At 38.9% G+C, this 17780-nt stretch overlaps 1 pseudogene; it reads right to left on the bottom strand.

The window, feature by feature from the left end:
- Nucleotides 1-234: 234 nt before the first annotated feature.
- Nucleotides 235-17780, bottom strand: part of LOC116412403 — a 34545-nt pseudogene continuing 16999 nt past the window's right edge.

The raw sequence follows: 17780 nt of genomic DNA, 5'->3' as shown, positions 1-17780 counted from the left end.
GCTGGAACGTTCCCTGGAAAGAGAAGAAACAAGTTTAGGGCCACGCCTCAAAGCATGTGACCCCCAGGGACCTAATACGTGACTACTGCTATTGTTATAGAGTCATGTCTTGGCAATCTTGGACCAATAGGCGGCACCTATGGTGTTTGTCTGGCACTTCTGTGAATACTAGTCTATAAAGAGGACAGGAAGGGGAGGGACTTGGGGCAGAGAGATTGGCCAATATCACTGGGCTTATGGCAGGTTACCCCGATAGAGCAGAATTGGGTGCAAGTGGATGGGACCCCCAGCACCCAGCAATCTGCCCCTCTGATTGGTACTTACCAGAGAGGCCAGGATGGAGCCTCCAATCCAGGAGCTGAAGCGCCGCTCGATGGAGCTGTTACTGGCAATGAGTTTGAGGTGCGGCATACTCTGGGGGGAGAGGAGGGGGGTGAGAGACAGTTATTCTTTGCAATTGGGCTTCACTGTCAGTAGCAACCAATCAGCTAGCATCAGCGCTAACAAAGGAAATGCCTAATTGTTGCCGTGGAGCTCTAGAGGTCCCCACAGATAAGTTATCAAGCAGGTAGAACTTGGGCCAAACTCTGTCTCTCACCGGCGGTGTCTTCTGGGACAGCTCGCGATTTAGTCTGGTCGTTAAAGCCCTGCAGCAAGGTGTTGCCCCCGGTGACAATCACACTGCCGTACAGCCCCTGCGGGAGAGGTAGTTAATCTGTTATAAAGCAACTTGCTGTAACTGCAGGGGAGGGGTTAGACTGTACTGGCAGGGAAGGGGTTAGACTGTACTGCAGGGGAGGGGTTAGACTGTACTGGGGAAGGGGGAGGGGTTAGATTGTAACTCGCAGGGGAGGGGTTAGACTGTAACTGCAGGGGAGGGGTTAGCTTGTACTGCAAGGGGAGGGGTTAGAAATTGTAGCTCGCAGGGGAGGGTTAGACTGTACTGCAGGGGAGGGATTAAGCTTGTACTGCAGGGGAGGTTAGATTGTACTGCAAGAGGGGAGGGGTTAGATTGTACTGCAGGGGAGGGGTTAGAACTGTCTGCAGGGGAGGGATTAGCTTGGTACTGGCAGGGAGGGGTTAGATTGTACTGGCAGGGGAGGGGTTAGACTTGTAAGCTGCAGGGGAAGGGATTAGCTTGTACTGCAGGGGAGGGGTTAGACTGTAACTGCAGGGGAGGGGTTAGACTGTACTGGCAGGGGAGGGGTTAAGAGCTGTAACTTTGCAGGGGGGGGTAGACTGTACTGCAGGGGAGGGGGTTAGACTGTACTGGCAGGGGAGGGTTAGACTGTACTGCAAGGGGAGGGGTTAGACTGTAGTGCAAGGGGAGGGGTTAGACTGTAACTGCAGGGGAGGGGTTAGAACTGTACTGGCAGGGAGGGGTTAGACCTGTACTGGCAGCGGAGGTGGTTAGATTGGTACTAGCAGGGGAAAGGGGTTAGACTGTACTGCAGGGGAGGGGTTAGACTGTAACTGCAAGGGGAGGGGTTAGAACTGTACTGGCAGGGGAGGGGTTAGACTAGTACTGCAGGGGAGGGGTTAGACTGTACTGCAGGGGAGGGGTTAGACTGTACTGCAGGGAGGGGTTAGGACTGTACTGCAGGAGGGGTTAGACTGTACTGCAGGGGAGTGGGTTAGATTGTACTGCAGGGGAGGGGGTTAGACTGTACTGCAGGGGAGGGGTTTAGACTGTATGGCAGGGGAGGGGTTAGATTGTAGCTATGCAGGGGAGGGGTTAGATTGGTACTGCAGGGAGGGGTTAGAACTGTAACTGTTGCAAGGGGAGGGGTTAGACTGTACTGCAGGGGAGGGTTAGATAGTAGCTGCAGGGGAGGGGTTAGATTGTAACTGCCAGGGGGGGTTAGACTGTAACTGGCTAGGGGAGGGGTTAGAATTGTACTGCAGGGGAGGGGTTAGACTGTACTGCAGGGGAGGGGTTTAATGACTGTAAATGCAGGGAGGGGTTAGATTGTACTGCAGGGAGGGGTTTAGATTGTAGCTGGCAGGTGGAGGGGTTAGACTGTACTGCGGGGAGGGGTTAGACTGTAACTGCAGGGGGGGTTTTTAGATTGTGCGGGCAGGGGAGGGGTTAGCACTGTACTGCAGGGGAGGGGTTAGACTGTACTGGCAGGGGAGGGGTTAGCTTGTGCTAGCAGGGAGGAGCTTTAGATTGTACTGGCAGGGGAGGGGTTAGACTGTACTGCTATTGTACTCACCGGGACGTATATCTATGTTCGCAATTCCCGATGCTGCTTAAGTAACTACCGTGGGTGGTCCCCCCCCCAGATTGTGTACCAGAAGAGGCCCCTCTGTGTAGAAAGAACATAGTGTGCGCAGTTGTAGCGCTGTAGTATACCGGGGTTAATAAATGTATTCTGTCTGTAGGAACCGCACTTACTCAGGGTATTAATGAGGTCCAGAGTGCAGGGCCTGCACGGAGTATTTTGTGTGCCCTGACTATAGGGACAGGAATACCCAGGTATCAGGGTGCCTGACTATAGGGAGCAGGAATACGCAGGGATCAGGGTGCCCAGACTGTAGGGACAGGAATACCGTCAGGTATCAGGAGTGCCCAGACTATAGGGACAGGGAATACCCAGGGTCATCAGGGTGCCCAGACTATAGGGACAGGAATACCCAGGGTAATCGGGTGCCCAGATCTATGAGGTGACTGGAATACCCAGGGGTATCAGGGTGCCCAGACTAATAGGGACAGGAATACCCAGGGTATAGGGTGCGCCAAGACTATAGGGACAGGGATACCCAGGGTATCAGGTGCCCAGACTTAGGGACTGGAATACCCAGGTAATCAGGGTGCCCAGACTATAGGGACAGGATACCGCAGTGGGTATCAGGGTGCCCAGAACTATTAGAGACAGGAATATCCCAGGGTATCAGGGTGGCCCAGACTAATAGAGACAGGAATACCCAGGGTATCAGGGTGCCCAGACTATAGAGACAGGAATAACCCAGGGTATCAGGGTGCCCAGACTGTAAGGGACAAGGAATACCAGGGTATCAGGGTGCCCAGACTGTAGGACAGGAATACCCAGGGTATCAGGGTGCCAGACTGGTAGGGACAGGAATACCCAGGGTATCAGGGTGCCCAGCACATGTAGGGACAGGAATACCCAGGGTAATTCAGGGTGCCAGACTTGTAGGGACCGGAATACCCAGGGTATCAGGGTGAGTGCCCAGACTATAGGGACAGGAATATCCCAGGGTATCAGGGTGCCAGACTGTTAGGGACAGGAATACCCAAGGGTATCAGGGTGCGCCAGACTATAGGGAAAGGAATACCCAGGTATCAGGGTGCCCACACTGTATGGGAACCAGCAGTACCCAGTATGCCAAGTACCTTTACATTGGATGGGTAAAAAGTCCCCTCCGGGATCCTTAGTCCTTTCAGCTCCATAATCTGTATTGTACCCATTGGGCATCTCATAGTGAACGTCGCATCTGTGCAGCCACCCTAAAGCAGAAATAAGCATGGAAGGGGCTGTTATATAAAGCTGTATGGTGGGGAATGAGCATGGTGGGGCTGAATATAATATATACTGTATGGTCGGGAGGAATGAGCATGGGCGGTGGCTGATATAATATATACTGTATGGTGGGGGAATGAGCATGGGAGAGCTGAATATAAATATATACTGTATGGTGGGGGAATGGCAGGTGGGGCTGATATATAATATATACTGTATGGTGGGGGAATGAGAATGGGTTGGGGCTGATATAATATATACTAGTATGGTGGGGGAAATGAGCATGGGCGGGGCTGAATATAATATATACTGTATGGTTGGGGGAATGAGCATGGGTGGGGCTGAATATAATATATACTGTTAGGTGGGGGAATGGAAGGGTGGGTTTGCTGAATATAATAATATACTGTATGGTGGGGAATGAGCAATGGGCGGGGCTGAATATAATACTATTACTGTAATGGTGGGGGAATGAGCATGGGAAAGAGGCTGAATATAAATATATTACTGTATGGTGGGGGAATGAGCATGGGACGGGGCTGAATTATAATATATACTGTATGGTGGGGGAATGAGCATGGGCGGGGCTGAATATAATATATAACTGGTATGGTGGGGGAATGAGCATACGGGCGGGGCTGATAATAATCATATACTGTATGGTGGGGGGAATGAGCATGGGAGAGGCTTGAATATAATATATACTGTATGGTGGGGAATGAGCATTAGGGCGGGGCTTGAATATAATATATACTGTATGGTGGGGGAAATGAGCATAGGGCGGGGCTGAATAAATAATATATATCTGTAATGGTGGGGAAATGAGAATGGGTGGGGCCTGAATATAATATATACCTGTATGGTGGGGGAATGAGCAGGGCGGGGCTGAAATTAATTATACTGTATGGTGGGGAAATGAATGGGTGGGGCTGATATAATATATACTGTATGGTGGGGGATGAGCATGGGCGGGGCTGAATATGAATATATACTGTATGGTGGGGATATGAGAAATGGGGTGGGGCTGAATATAATAAATAATACTGTAATGGTGGGGGAATGAGCATGGCGGGGCTGAATCATAAATATATACTGTATGGTGGGGGAATGAGCATGGGCGGGGCTTTGAATATAGATATATACTGTATGGTGGCGGAATGAGCATAGGCGGGGCTGAATGTTAGAATTTATAAAGTTTGCTAATTAACTTTTTATAACCATTAACATGCTTAACCGCATATAACCCCTAGCTATAACAGCTAAGGAAAAGTTAAATATAACCCTGAATGAATGAGGAGTGACAGGTGGCAATTTGGGGAAGGAAATGATGATTTTGGTATCCTTGCAAGGTAGAGGTTGATAATGCAATCCTTTCGATACATTTATATTATGAATATTATATGTATACTCCAGTTAGTATTAGGTTTTAATGTAAACTTCTGTGTTAGAGATATTGGTTTATGTTTTTTTTATATAAATCACAAGGATTGGGTTCTTTCCGAAGCTCAGTACATTGCCTTGTCTTAGGAATTTTGGCCTTCTGTAACAGGAATAGACGCAGGGACTCAGCATGCCTTATAGGCTAATTGTTAACTTTACTACATGGAGATAGTGAGTCCTATGGTGCTAGTAACACCTCTTACATACAAGGTTGTGCTGATACATAGCCATGTCCATAGTAGGCAATCCCTGACAATATAATATCTATTACTGGCCAAATGGGTGGGTTTAAGGGATATGAGCTATGTTACAACCTGTAATAAAGCAAGCCTCTACTTGTATAGAGAGGAGAGGGTGGGAGAGAAGAGACTCCAGAAGGAACATCAAGACCTCAGTAAACCCCAACAATCGGGGTCATGTAAGATAATAGCCGGCACCTTAGAAAAGTAACTCAATTTATGGGCCAATTAAGAATTGTACTTTGTTTCTTAATATTCCTTTAATACCTAAAGGATTAAAGACTCTTCCCTGTCATTAATACTCATTTTATTTGTGGTATTTTGAGTTTGTTCCGCCAGGAGAGTACCCTCCCTTCATCATCTATCATTATTGGATTATTATTTTTTATAATAATTCATATTTACACTGAATATAATATATACTGTATGGTGGGGGAATGAGCATTGGGTGGGGCTGTAAAATTTAATATATAGTGGTGGGGGAATGAAGCATTGGGTGGGGCTTGTATATATTCTGTAATGGTGGGGGAATGAGGCATGGGTGGGGCTGTATATAATATATATGGTGGGGGAATGAAAGCATGGGTGGGGCTGTAATATATTCTGTATGTGGTTGGGGGAAATGAAGCATGGGTGGGGCCTGTATATAATATATATGGTGGGGGAATGAGCATGGTGGGAGCTGTAATATATTCTGTAGGGTGGGGGAATGAGCTGGGTGGGGCTGTATATAATATTAATGGTGGGGGAATGAGCATGGGTGGGGCTGTATAGTAATATATATGGTGGGGAATGAGGCATGGGTGGGGCTGTATATAATGTAAATATGTGGGGAATGAGCATGGGTGGGGCTTGTATATAATATATATGGTGGGGATGAGCATGGGTGGGGCTGTACATAATAATATATAACTGGTGGGGGGGAATGAGCATGGGTGGGGCTTGTATATAAATATATAATGGTGGGTGGAAATGAGCATGGGTGGGGCTGTATATAATATATATGGTGGGGAATGAGCATGGGTGGGGCTGTATATAATATATATGGGTGGGGGAATGAAGCATGGGTGGGTGTATATAATGTTATATGGTTGGGGAATTGGAGCATGGGTGGGGCTATATAAATATATATGGTGGGGGAATGAGCATGGTTGGGGCTGTATATAATATATATGGTGGGGGGATGAGCATGGTGGGGCTGTTATAATATATATGGTGGGGGAATGAGGCAATGGGTGAGGGCTGAATATAATTATACTGTATGGTTTGGGGGGATGAGCATGGGTGGGGCTTGTATATAATATATATGGTGGGGGATGAGCATGGGTGGGGGCTGTATAGTAATATCATATGGTGGGGGGATGAGCATGGGTGGGGCTGTATATAATATATATGGTGGGGGGAATGAGCATGGTGGGGCTTGTATATAAATATATATGGTGGGGGGTATGAGCATGGTGGGGCTGTATATAATATATATGGTGGGGAATGAGCATGGGTGGGGCTGTATATAATAATATATTTGGTGGGGGAATGAGCATGGGTGGGGCTGGTATATAATATATATGGTTGGGGGAATGAGATGGGTGGGGCTGTATATAATGTATATGGTGGGGAATGAGCATGGGTGGGGCTGTCATATAATATAATGGGTGGGGGAATAAGAATACAAGGGAACCACCTGGATAAGTGCGGGAAACTCACTGTTCACATACGGAAGAGTCTGACACCTGCAGGACGGAGGCCTGAAAGTCTTGGATCACTTCCTAGTGGGGGGCAGGCAGGACGCCCAATAGGAGTAAAGGGGAACAGGGGGAATGAATGAGAATGTAACTCCGTATGTAGCAATTCCCTGCCCCTATATATATATATATAATACTGCCCTTCCCTGTGTCCAGGGACTGTGGGGGAAATCGAACCCCTGGAAATTTGTGTTATAACTACAATTGCACTTACATTACTCGAGCCACAGGGGGCGCTTTGAGTTTATAGGGGGGGGGTCAGTGGCCCTGATGTGTATCCAGCCAACGGCTTACCTGCTCCCTGCTTGGCCTCCACCCTAGCTTGCTTTAATCACATGTGTTGCTTGTCCTGGCAATTAGCGGCCTTTATATTCCGGCACCTCCCTCCGCTCCAGTCATCGTCTGGAGCCTGATCTGGCCACGCCGCTCATCCTGACTTCCAATGATTCCTGTGTGCCCTGCCTGTTACTGGCTCTGTTTTGTTTTCTGGCCGCATCCAGGCTGTTGATATTTACTCCTGTTTATATTCCTGTCCCTTTTATATTACTCCCGTGTTATATTCTCCCTTTTATATTACTTCCGTGTATATTACTTCCTTTATATTACTTACTCCAGTGATATATTCTTCCGTTTATAATTACTACCGTGTATATTGCTTCCCGTGAATATTACTCCCGTGTAATATTACTCCTTTTATATTTACTCCTTTTATATTACTACCGTGTATTTTACTCTTGTGTATATTACTGTCCATGTATATTTAACTCCAGTTATTATACTCCCCTTTTATATTACTGCGCGGTGTATATTACTCCCTTTTTATATTACTACCCTTTTAGATTAAGCTCCTTTTATATTAATGCTGCCCTTTTGATTACTCCCTTTTATATTACTCTTTTTTATTACTTCCGTGTATATTAACTGCCCTTTTATTATTACTCCTTTTTAGGATTACTCCCTTTTATATTACTCCCGTGTATATTACTCCCTTTTTATATTACTCCCTTTTATATTACTCCCGTGTATATAACTCCCGTGTTATATTAACTCCAGTTTTATATTATCCTTTTATATTACTCCGTGTATCATAACTCCCGTCGGTAATTACTCAGTTTATATTACTCCCTTTATATTACTCCCGTGGTATATAACTCCCCCGTTGGTTTTATATTACTCCAGTTTAATATTACTTCCCTTTTATATTACTCCCGTGTATATAACTCCGCTGTATATTTATCCAGTTTTATAATTACTACCCGCGTTTTATATTGACTCCTGTTTATATTACTTCCTCATGTATATTACTTCCTTTTATATTACTCCGTGTATATTACTCCGCTTTTATATTACTCCCTTTTATCTTAATCCCTTTTTAATATAACTCCCGTGTATATTACTCCCAGTTTATATTACTCCCCGTTATTTACTACCCGTGTATATATATCCCGTGTATATTACTCCCGTTTATATTACTCCCTTTTAGTATTACTCCCGTGTATATACCGCCGTGTATATTACTCCAAGTTTTATTTACTGGCCCTTTTTATATTACTCCTGTTTATATTACTCTCGTGTATATTACCCCGAGGTTGTTTATTATCCCGTGTGATAATTACTTCCCGTTTATATTACTCCCCGTTTATATTACTCCGCGTTTATATTACCTCCTTATTAATATTACTTCCGTGTATATTACTCTCGTGTAATATTTACTCTCGTGTATATTAACTGCTTCCGTTTATATTACTCCCGAGTTTAATATTATCCCGTTTATATTACTTCCCGTGTAAATATTCACTCCCTTTTATATTACTCTCCGTATATAACATTTCGTGTATATTACTCCCGTGTATATTACTCCCGTGTATATTACTCCGTTTATATTACTTCCCGTGTATATTACTCCCGTGTATATACTCCCGTTTTATATTACTCTCCCGTTTATATACTCCGTGGTATATTACTCCCTTTTATATTACTACCGTGTATATTACTCTCATGTATATACTCGCCTTTTATATTACTCCCTTTTATTTTACTCCCGTGTATATTACTCTCGTGTATATTACTCCCGGTTTATATTTACTCCCGTGCATTATTATTTTACTTCCCTTTTATTTATTACTCCCGTTTATATTACTCCCTTTTATATTACTCCCTTTATATTACTTCCCGTTTATATTACTCCCGGTGCATATTACTCACTTTATATTACTCCCGTTTTATATTGACTGCCTTTTATTATTAACTACCCTTTTATATACACCATTTTAATATTACTCCCTTTTATATTACTCTCTCCGTTTATTATTACTCCCGTGGTATATTAACTCCAGTTTAATATTAACTCTCCGTGCATATTATACCCTTTTTATTACTGCCCGTGTTATTATCCCGTGTATATTACTTCCATTTATAGTTACTCCTTTTTATATTAGCTCCCTTTTATATTTCTCCCCGTGTATATTACTCTCCAGTTTATATTTACTTCTCACTTTTATTATTACTATCCTTTTATATTACTTTCCCGTGTATATTACACCGTTTATATTCTTCCCGTGTATTTACTTCAGTTTATATTACTCCCTTTATATTTACTCCCGTTTATATACTACCCCGTGTATATTCTCCCTTTTATATTACTTTACCCCGTGTGTATATTATTCCCGTTTATATTACTCCCGTGTATATTACTCCCGTGTATATACTCTCTGTATATTTACTACACTCCCTTTTATATTACTCCCAGTTTATATTACTCCCGTTTATATTACTTCTGTTTTAATATTACTGCCCGTTTATATTACTCCGTTTATATTACTCCGTGTATATTTACTCTGCGTTATATTACTCCCGTGTTATTAACTCTCGTGTATATTATCTCGTGTATATTACTGCTCGTGTATATTACTTATCCCGTGTATATTACTCCCGTGTAATATTACTTGCCCGTTTAGTATTACTCCGTTTATATAACTGCCCGTTTATATTACTCCCGTGTATATTACTGCCCTTTTATATACTTCCCGTGTATATTACTCTCGTGTATATTACTCCCTTTTATATTACCCCTTTTATAGTTACTCCCGTGTATATTAACTCCTTTTATATTTACTTTACTTCCTTTATATTCTCCGTGTATATTATCTGCGTGTATAATTACTGCCTTTTATATTACTCCCGTTTATATTTACTCCCTTTTATATTACTTCCGTTTATATTACTCCGTGTATATACTCGCGTGTATATTACTCCGTTTAATATTACTCCGTTTAATATTATCGTGTATATTACTACCCTTTTATATTACTCCCCGTATATATTACTACACTTTGTTGTATATTACTCCTTTTATATACTCCCCGTTTATATTATTACATTTTATATTACTCCCCGTTATATACTAGCCCGTTTATATTACTCCCGTGTATATTACTCTCGCGTATATTACTCTCATGGTATATTACGTCCCGTTGTATATTACTCCCTTTTAATTAATCCTTTTATTACCCCCTTTTATATTACTCCGTGTATATTACTACTCCCTTTATATAAATTACTGCCTTTTAGATTACTCCCTTTTATATTACTCCGTGTATATTACTCCTTTTATAATTACTCCTTTTATATTACTCCCTTTTATATAACTCCCGTGTAAATTACTCCAGTTATATTACTTCCCTTTTATATTACTCCCGTGGGTTTTTAAAAATATTAACGCTCCCTTTTAATATTACTTCCTTTTAGATTACTCCCTTTTATATTACTCCCGTGTATAGTTACTCCCTTTTATATTATCCCTTTTATATTAACTCCCTTTTATATAACTCCGCGTGTAATATTTATCCAGTTTATATTATCCTTTATTATTACTACCGTGTATTATAACTGCGCCGTGTATATTACTTCAGTTTATATTACTTACTTTTATATTACTCTCATGTATATTACTCCCTTTTAATATTACTCCTGGTTTTATTACTCTCAATGTATATTTACTCCGTTTATATTACGTTACTCGTGTATAGTTACTCCCGTGTATATTACTTCCGTGTATATTACTCCGTTTATATTACTTCCCGTTTTTTATCCGCGTTTATATTACTTCCTTTTATATTACTGCCCGTGTTAATATTACTCTCTGTGTATATTACTCTCGTGTAATATTACTCCCGTTATATTACTCCGTTTATATTACTCCCGTTTATATTACTCCCCGTGTATATTACTCCTTTTATATTACATCTTCGTGTATAATTACTCTCGTGGTATATTACTCCCGTGTATATTACTCCGTGTATATTACTCTTCCGTTTATATTACTTACATTTTATTACTCCCTTTTATATTACTTCCGTGTATATTACTCCCGTGTATATTACTCTCGTGTATATTACTCCCTTTTATATTACTCTCGTGTATATTACTCCCGTTTATATTTTACATTCTCAAACTTCGTGTATATTACTCCCCGTGTATATTACTTCTCCCGTTATATTACTTCCGCGTTTTATTAACTCCCGTGTATATTACTCCCTTTTATATTACTCCGTGTATACTTACTCTCATGTATATTACTCTACTCCTTTTTATATTACTCCACTTTTATATTACTTCCCGTGTATATTAGCTTCTCGTGTATTATTACTCCCGTTTAATATTACTCCCGTGCATTTACTTCCTTTTATATTCATTCCCGGTTTATATTACTGCCCCCTTTTATATTACTCCTTTTATAATTACTTCCTTTTAATATTAACTCCCGTTTATATTACTCTCCCGTGCATATTACTACCTTTTAATATACTCTTCAGTGTATATTACTTCCCTTTATATTACTCCTGCATATTACTCCCTTTTTATTATCCCGTTTATATTACTCCTTTATATTACTTCCCTTTTATATTACTCCTTTTATATTACTCCGTTTTATTACTCCCGTGTATATACTATCCAGTTTATATTACTCCCGTGCATATTACTACCCTTTTATATTACTTCCAGTGTATATTACTCGTGTATATTACTACTCCAGTTTATATTACTCCCTTTTATATTACTCCCTTTATATTACTCCCTGTATTATTACTCCAGTTTTATTTTGCACCCTTTTTATATTACTTCCCTTTTTATATTATCCCGTGTATATTAATCCGTTTTATATTACTCCGTGTATAATTACTTCCAGTTTATATTACCTCCACTTTTATATTACTCACTCCCGTTTATTTAACTCCCGTGTATATTACTCCCTTTATATTACTTGCCCCGTGTATATTAAATTTCCCGTTTATATTACTTCTCCCGTGTATATTACTGACTCACTGTATATTCTCTCATGTTATATTACTTCCTTTTATATTACTTACCCATTTTAATTTACTCCGTTTATATTATTCTGTTTATATTACTTCCGTTTATATTACTGCTCCCGTTTATATACTCCGTGTAGATTAACTCTCGTGTATATTACTCCCGTGTATATTACTGGCTCGTGTATATTATCTCTCGTCGTATATTAACTCTCGTGTTATATTACTCCCGTGTATATTACTCCCCGTGTATATTACTCCCGTGTATAATTACTCCCGTTTATATTAGATTACTTCCCGTTTATATTAACTCCCGTGTATATTACTGCCGCTTTTATATTACTCCCGTGTATATTAACTTCCAGTGTATATTACTCTCGTGTATATTACTCCTTTATATTACTCCCTTTTAATATTACTCCCGTGGTAATAAATGTATAATTACTCCTTTTTATATTACTGACTTTTATATTAACTTCCCGTGTATATTACTTCTCGTGGTATATTACTCCTTTTATACATTACCTCCCGTTTGAATATTACTTCCTTTATATTACTTCACCGTTTTATATTACTCCGTGGTATATTACTCCCGTGTATATTACTCCCGTTTATATTACTCCCGTTTATATTACTACCCGTGTATATTACTCTTTTATATTACTCCCGTGTATATTATCTTGTTGTATAGTACTCCCTTTTATAATTACTCCCGTTTATATTACTCATTTTTATATACTTTCCCGTTTATATTACTCCCGTTTATATTACTCCCGTGTATATTACTCTTCGCCAGCGTTATATTTACTCTCAATGTATATTACTCCGTGTATATTACTCCCTTTTATATTACTCCCTTTTTATATTACTCCCTTTTATATTTACTGGCCCGTTTAATATTACTCCTGTTTCTATTACTGCCGTTTATATTTACTCGCCGTGTAATTTACTCTCCGTGTATATTACTCCGGTGTATATTATCTCGTGTATATTACTCTTGTGTATATTACTCCTCGTGTATATTACTTCCGTGTATATTACTACAGTGGTATACTTACTCCCCGTGTAATTTACTACCCGTGGTATATTATCCCTTTTATTTACTCCCCCGTGTATATTACCTCGTGTAAATATTACTACTTTTATATTACCCGTTATATTACTGCCCTTTTCTATTATCCCGTTGTATATTACTCGCTCATGTATATTACTTCCCTTTTATATTTCCCTGTCCCGTTTATATTTACTCCGTTTATATTACTCCGTGTATACTTAATCTCGTGTATATACTCCCGTGTATATTACTCCAGTGTATATTACTTCCCGTTTATATTAACTTGCCAGTTTATATTACTCCCCTTTTATATTACTGCCGTTTATATTACTCCCTTTTTATATTACTTCCCGTGTATATTACTCTCATGTTAATATTCTTCCCCTTTTATTTACTCCAGTGGTATGATTAACTCCCGTTGTATATTAACTCTCGTTGTATATTACTCCCCGGTGTATAAATACTCCGTGTATATTCTGCCCGTTTTAATATTACTGCCAGTTTAATATTACTCCCTTATATTATTCGTTTATATTACTCCCTTTTTATATTGCTCCCTATGTATATTATCTCATGTATATTACTCCCTTTTATATTACTCCCTTTTATATTACTAACCCGTTTATATTACTCTCATGTATATTACCCACCCTTTTATATTACTCCCGTTTATATTACTCTCATGGTATAATTATACTCCCGTTATATTACTCCCGTGTATATTACTCTCACCGTAGCGTATATTACTTCTCGTGTATATTACTGCCCCGTGTATATTAGCTCCCAGGTGTATTATTACTCCCGGTATAATTACTTCCCCGTGTATATTATTCCGTTTATATTACTTCCCGTGTATATTACTTTCCGCGTGTATTTACTCTCATGTATATTACTCCCGGCGTTTTATATATCTGTTTATATTACTCTCGGTGTATTTACTCCCTCTTTTATATTCTCTGTAGCTTCCCGTTTATATTACTCTTCCCGTTTATATTACTCTGTTTTAATATTACTCCCCAGTTTATATTACTCCCGTTTATATTACTCCCGTGTAATATTACTACTCCGGTGTATATACTCCGTGTATATTTACTCTCGTGTATATTACTCACGTGTATATTACTCCGTGTATATTACTTCCCGTTTTATATTACTTCGCGTGGTATATTACTTCCCTTTTAATTACTCAGCCGTGTCATATTACTCTCGTGTATATTATCCCTTTTATATTACTCCCGGTATATTATACTCCCTTTTATATTACTCCCGTGTATATTACTCCGGTGGTATATTACTCTCGTGTTATTACTCCCTTTTATATTACTTCCCTTTTTATATACTCTCTCGTTTATATTACGCCCCTTTATTATTACTTCCGTTTATATATACTCCCGTTTATGATTACTGTCCGGTGTATATTATCCCGTTTATATTACTCCCGTTTATATTAATTCCCGTGGTATAATTACTGTCCCTTTTTATATTAACTCCCGTGTATATTACTCTCGATGTTTATTACTACTCGCCTTTTATTTATACCTTTTATATTACTCCCGGTGTATATTACTCCTTATATTCTCCCTTTTAATATTACTCCGTTTTTATATTACTCCATTTTTATATTACTCTTCCGTTTATATTGACTTCCCGTTTATATTACTCCGTGTATTTACTCTCCGCGTATATTACTCATCGTGTATATTACTCCCGTGTTAATATTAACTATCCCTTTTATAAAGTACTCCCTTTTATATTACTTTCCCTTTTATATTACTATCCCGTTTTATTACTTCCCGGTTTAATATTACTCCCCGTTTATAGTTTACTCCCGTGTATATTACTCTCGTGTATATTACTCCCGTGTATAATTAACTCTGCGTGTATTATTCTCTCGTGTATATTACTCCCGTGTATATTACTCCGTGTATATTACTCCCGTGTATATTACTCCCGTTTTATTTGGACTCCCTGTGTATATTATCCCTTGTTATATTACTCCCGTGTATATTACTCTCGTGTATATTATTGCTCCTTATTATATTTACTCCCCGTTGTATATTACTCCCTTTTTATATTACTTCCGTTTATATTACTCTCATGTATATTAACTACTCCTTTATATTACTCCCGTTTATATTACTCCGTTTATATTAGCTCCGTTTATATACTCGCCTGTGTATATTACTCTCGTGTCATATCTGGTGCGTCGTCCGCCCCGTGTATATTACTCTCCCGTGTATAATTAGCTCTCGTGTATATTACTGCCGTGTATATTACTCCCGTGTAATATTAATCTCCCGTGTATATTACTCCCGTTTATATTACTCCGTGTATAATTACTGCCTTTTATATTACTTCCCGTTGTATATTACTCTCGTGTATATTACTCCTTTATATTACTCCCGTGTTATATTACTCCCTTTTATATTACTCCGTGTATATTACTTTCCGTTTATATTTACTCCGTGTATATTATCTTGTGTATACTTACTGCCCGTGTATATTACTCCCGGTGTATATTACTCCCGTTTATATACTCCCAGGTTTATATTACTCCCGGTATATTACTCTCTGTGTATATTAGCTCCCGTGTATATTAACTCCCGTTTAATTAACTCCAGTTTATAATTTACTCCTTTTATATTACTCCGTTTATATTAACTCCCTTTTATATTACTCCGTGTATATTACTCTCATGTATATTAACTCCGCTTTTATATTACTTCCCGTGTATATTACTCCCGTGTATATATTACTCTCGTGTATATTACTCTCATGTAATAATTACTCGTGTATATTAACTCTCATGTATATTACTGTACTCCCTTTTATATTACTGTCCTTTTTATATTACTCCGTTATATTACTCCCGTGTATATTACTGCCAGTGTATATTACTCACTCCCGGTTTATATTACTCCCTTTTATATTAGCTCCCGTGTATATTAACTCCCGTGTATATTACTTCCGTGTTATAGTTACTCGCTTTTATTTACTGCTCCCCGTTTATATTACTCCCGTTTATATTACTACCCGTGTATATTACTTCCCTTTTATATTAATTCCGTGTATATTACCTCTCGTGTATATTACTCTTTTTATATCTGTCCGTGTAATTACTCCCCTTTTATATTACTCCTCATATGTATATTACTCCCTTTATATTACTCCGTTTATATTACTTCCCGTTTAATATTACTACCGTGTATATTTCTCGTGTATATTAACTGCCCGTGTATTTACTCCCGTGTGAATTATCCGACTTTATATTACTCCCCAGTTTATATACTTTACTTACCCTTTTATATTACTCACCCGTTGTATATTACTCCCTTTTACTATTACTTCCCGGTGTATATTACTCTCAATGTATATTAAAGCTTCCCTTTTATATTACTCCAGTGGTTATATTACTCCCGTGTATATTACTCTCGTGTATATTACTCCGTGTATATTACTCCTTTTATATTACTCCCCGTTTATATTACTTCCAGTTTTATATTACTCTTGCCGTTATTATTACTTCCGTTTATATTACTCCCTTTTAAATATTACTCCCCGTGTATATTACCTTCATGTATATTAACTTCCCTTTTCATATTACTACCCTTTATATTACTCCCGTGTATATTACTTCCAGTTTTATATTACTCCCTTTTATATACTCCCGTGTATATTACTTCCAGTTTATATTACTCCTTTATATTTACTCCGTCTTTTATATTACTCCCGTGTATATTAACTCCAGTTTTATATTACTCCTTTTATATTACTCCCTTTTTATATTACTACCCCCGGTGTATATTACTCCCGTGTATATTACTTCCTTTTTATTACTCCCGTTGTATATTTACTCAAGTTTATATTACTCCCTTTTATATTACTTTCCAGTGTATATTACTCCGTTTATATTACTTCCCGTTTATATTACTCCCACGTGTATATTACTCCCCTTTTATATTACTTATCCCTTTTATTATTTGCTCCCATGTATATTAACTCTCATGTTATTACTCCCTTTTATATTACCCCTTTTTATATTACTCCCGTTTATATTACTCTCATGTTATATAACCCCTTTTTATATTACTCACCCGGTTTATATTATCTCTCATGTTATATTACTCCCCGTTTTAAATATACTCCCCGTGTATATTACTCTCCGCGTATATTACTCTCGTTGTATATTAACTCCGTGTATAATTACTCGTGTATATTACTGTGCCCGTGTAATTTATCCGCCGTGTATATTATTCCCAGGTTTATATTACTCCCGTGTATATTTACTACCCAGTGTATATTACTTCATGTATATTTACTCCGCTTTTATATTACTCCGTCTTATATTACTCTCAGTGTATATTACTCCCGTTTTATATTTACTCCCGTTTATATTACTACCCGTTTATATTACTACTGTTTAAATATTACTTCCCGTTTATATTACTCCCAGTTTTATATTACTCACCGTGTAATATACTCTCGTGTATAATTACTCCCGGGTATTT

The sequence above is a fragment of the Xenopus tropicalis genome, chromosome 7 (assembly GCF_000004195.4).
Source record: "Xenopus tropicalis strain Nigerian chromosome 7, UCB_Xtro_10.0, whole genome shotgun sequence".
NCBI classification, from domain to species: Eukaryota; Metazoa; Chordata; class Amphibia; order Anura; family Pipidae; genus Xenopus; species Xenopus tropicalis.
This window is presented reverse-complemented; position numbering and strand designations above follow the sequence as displayed.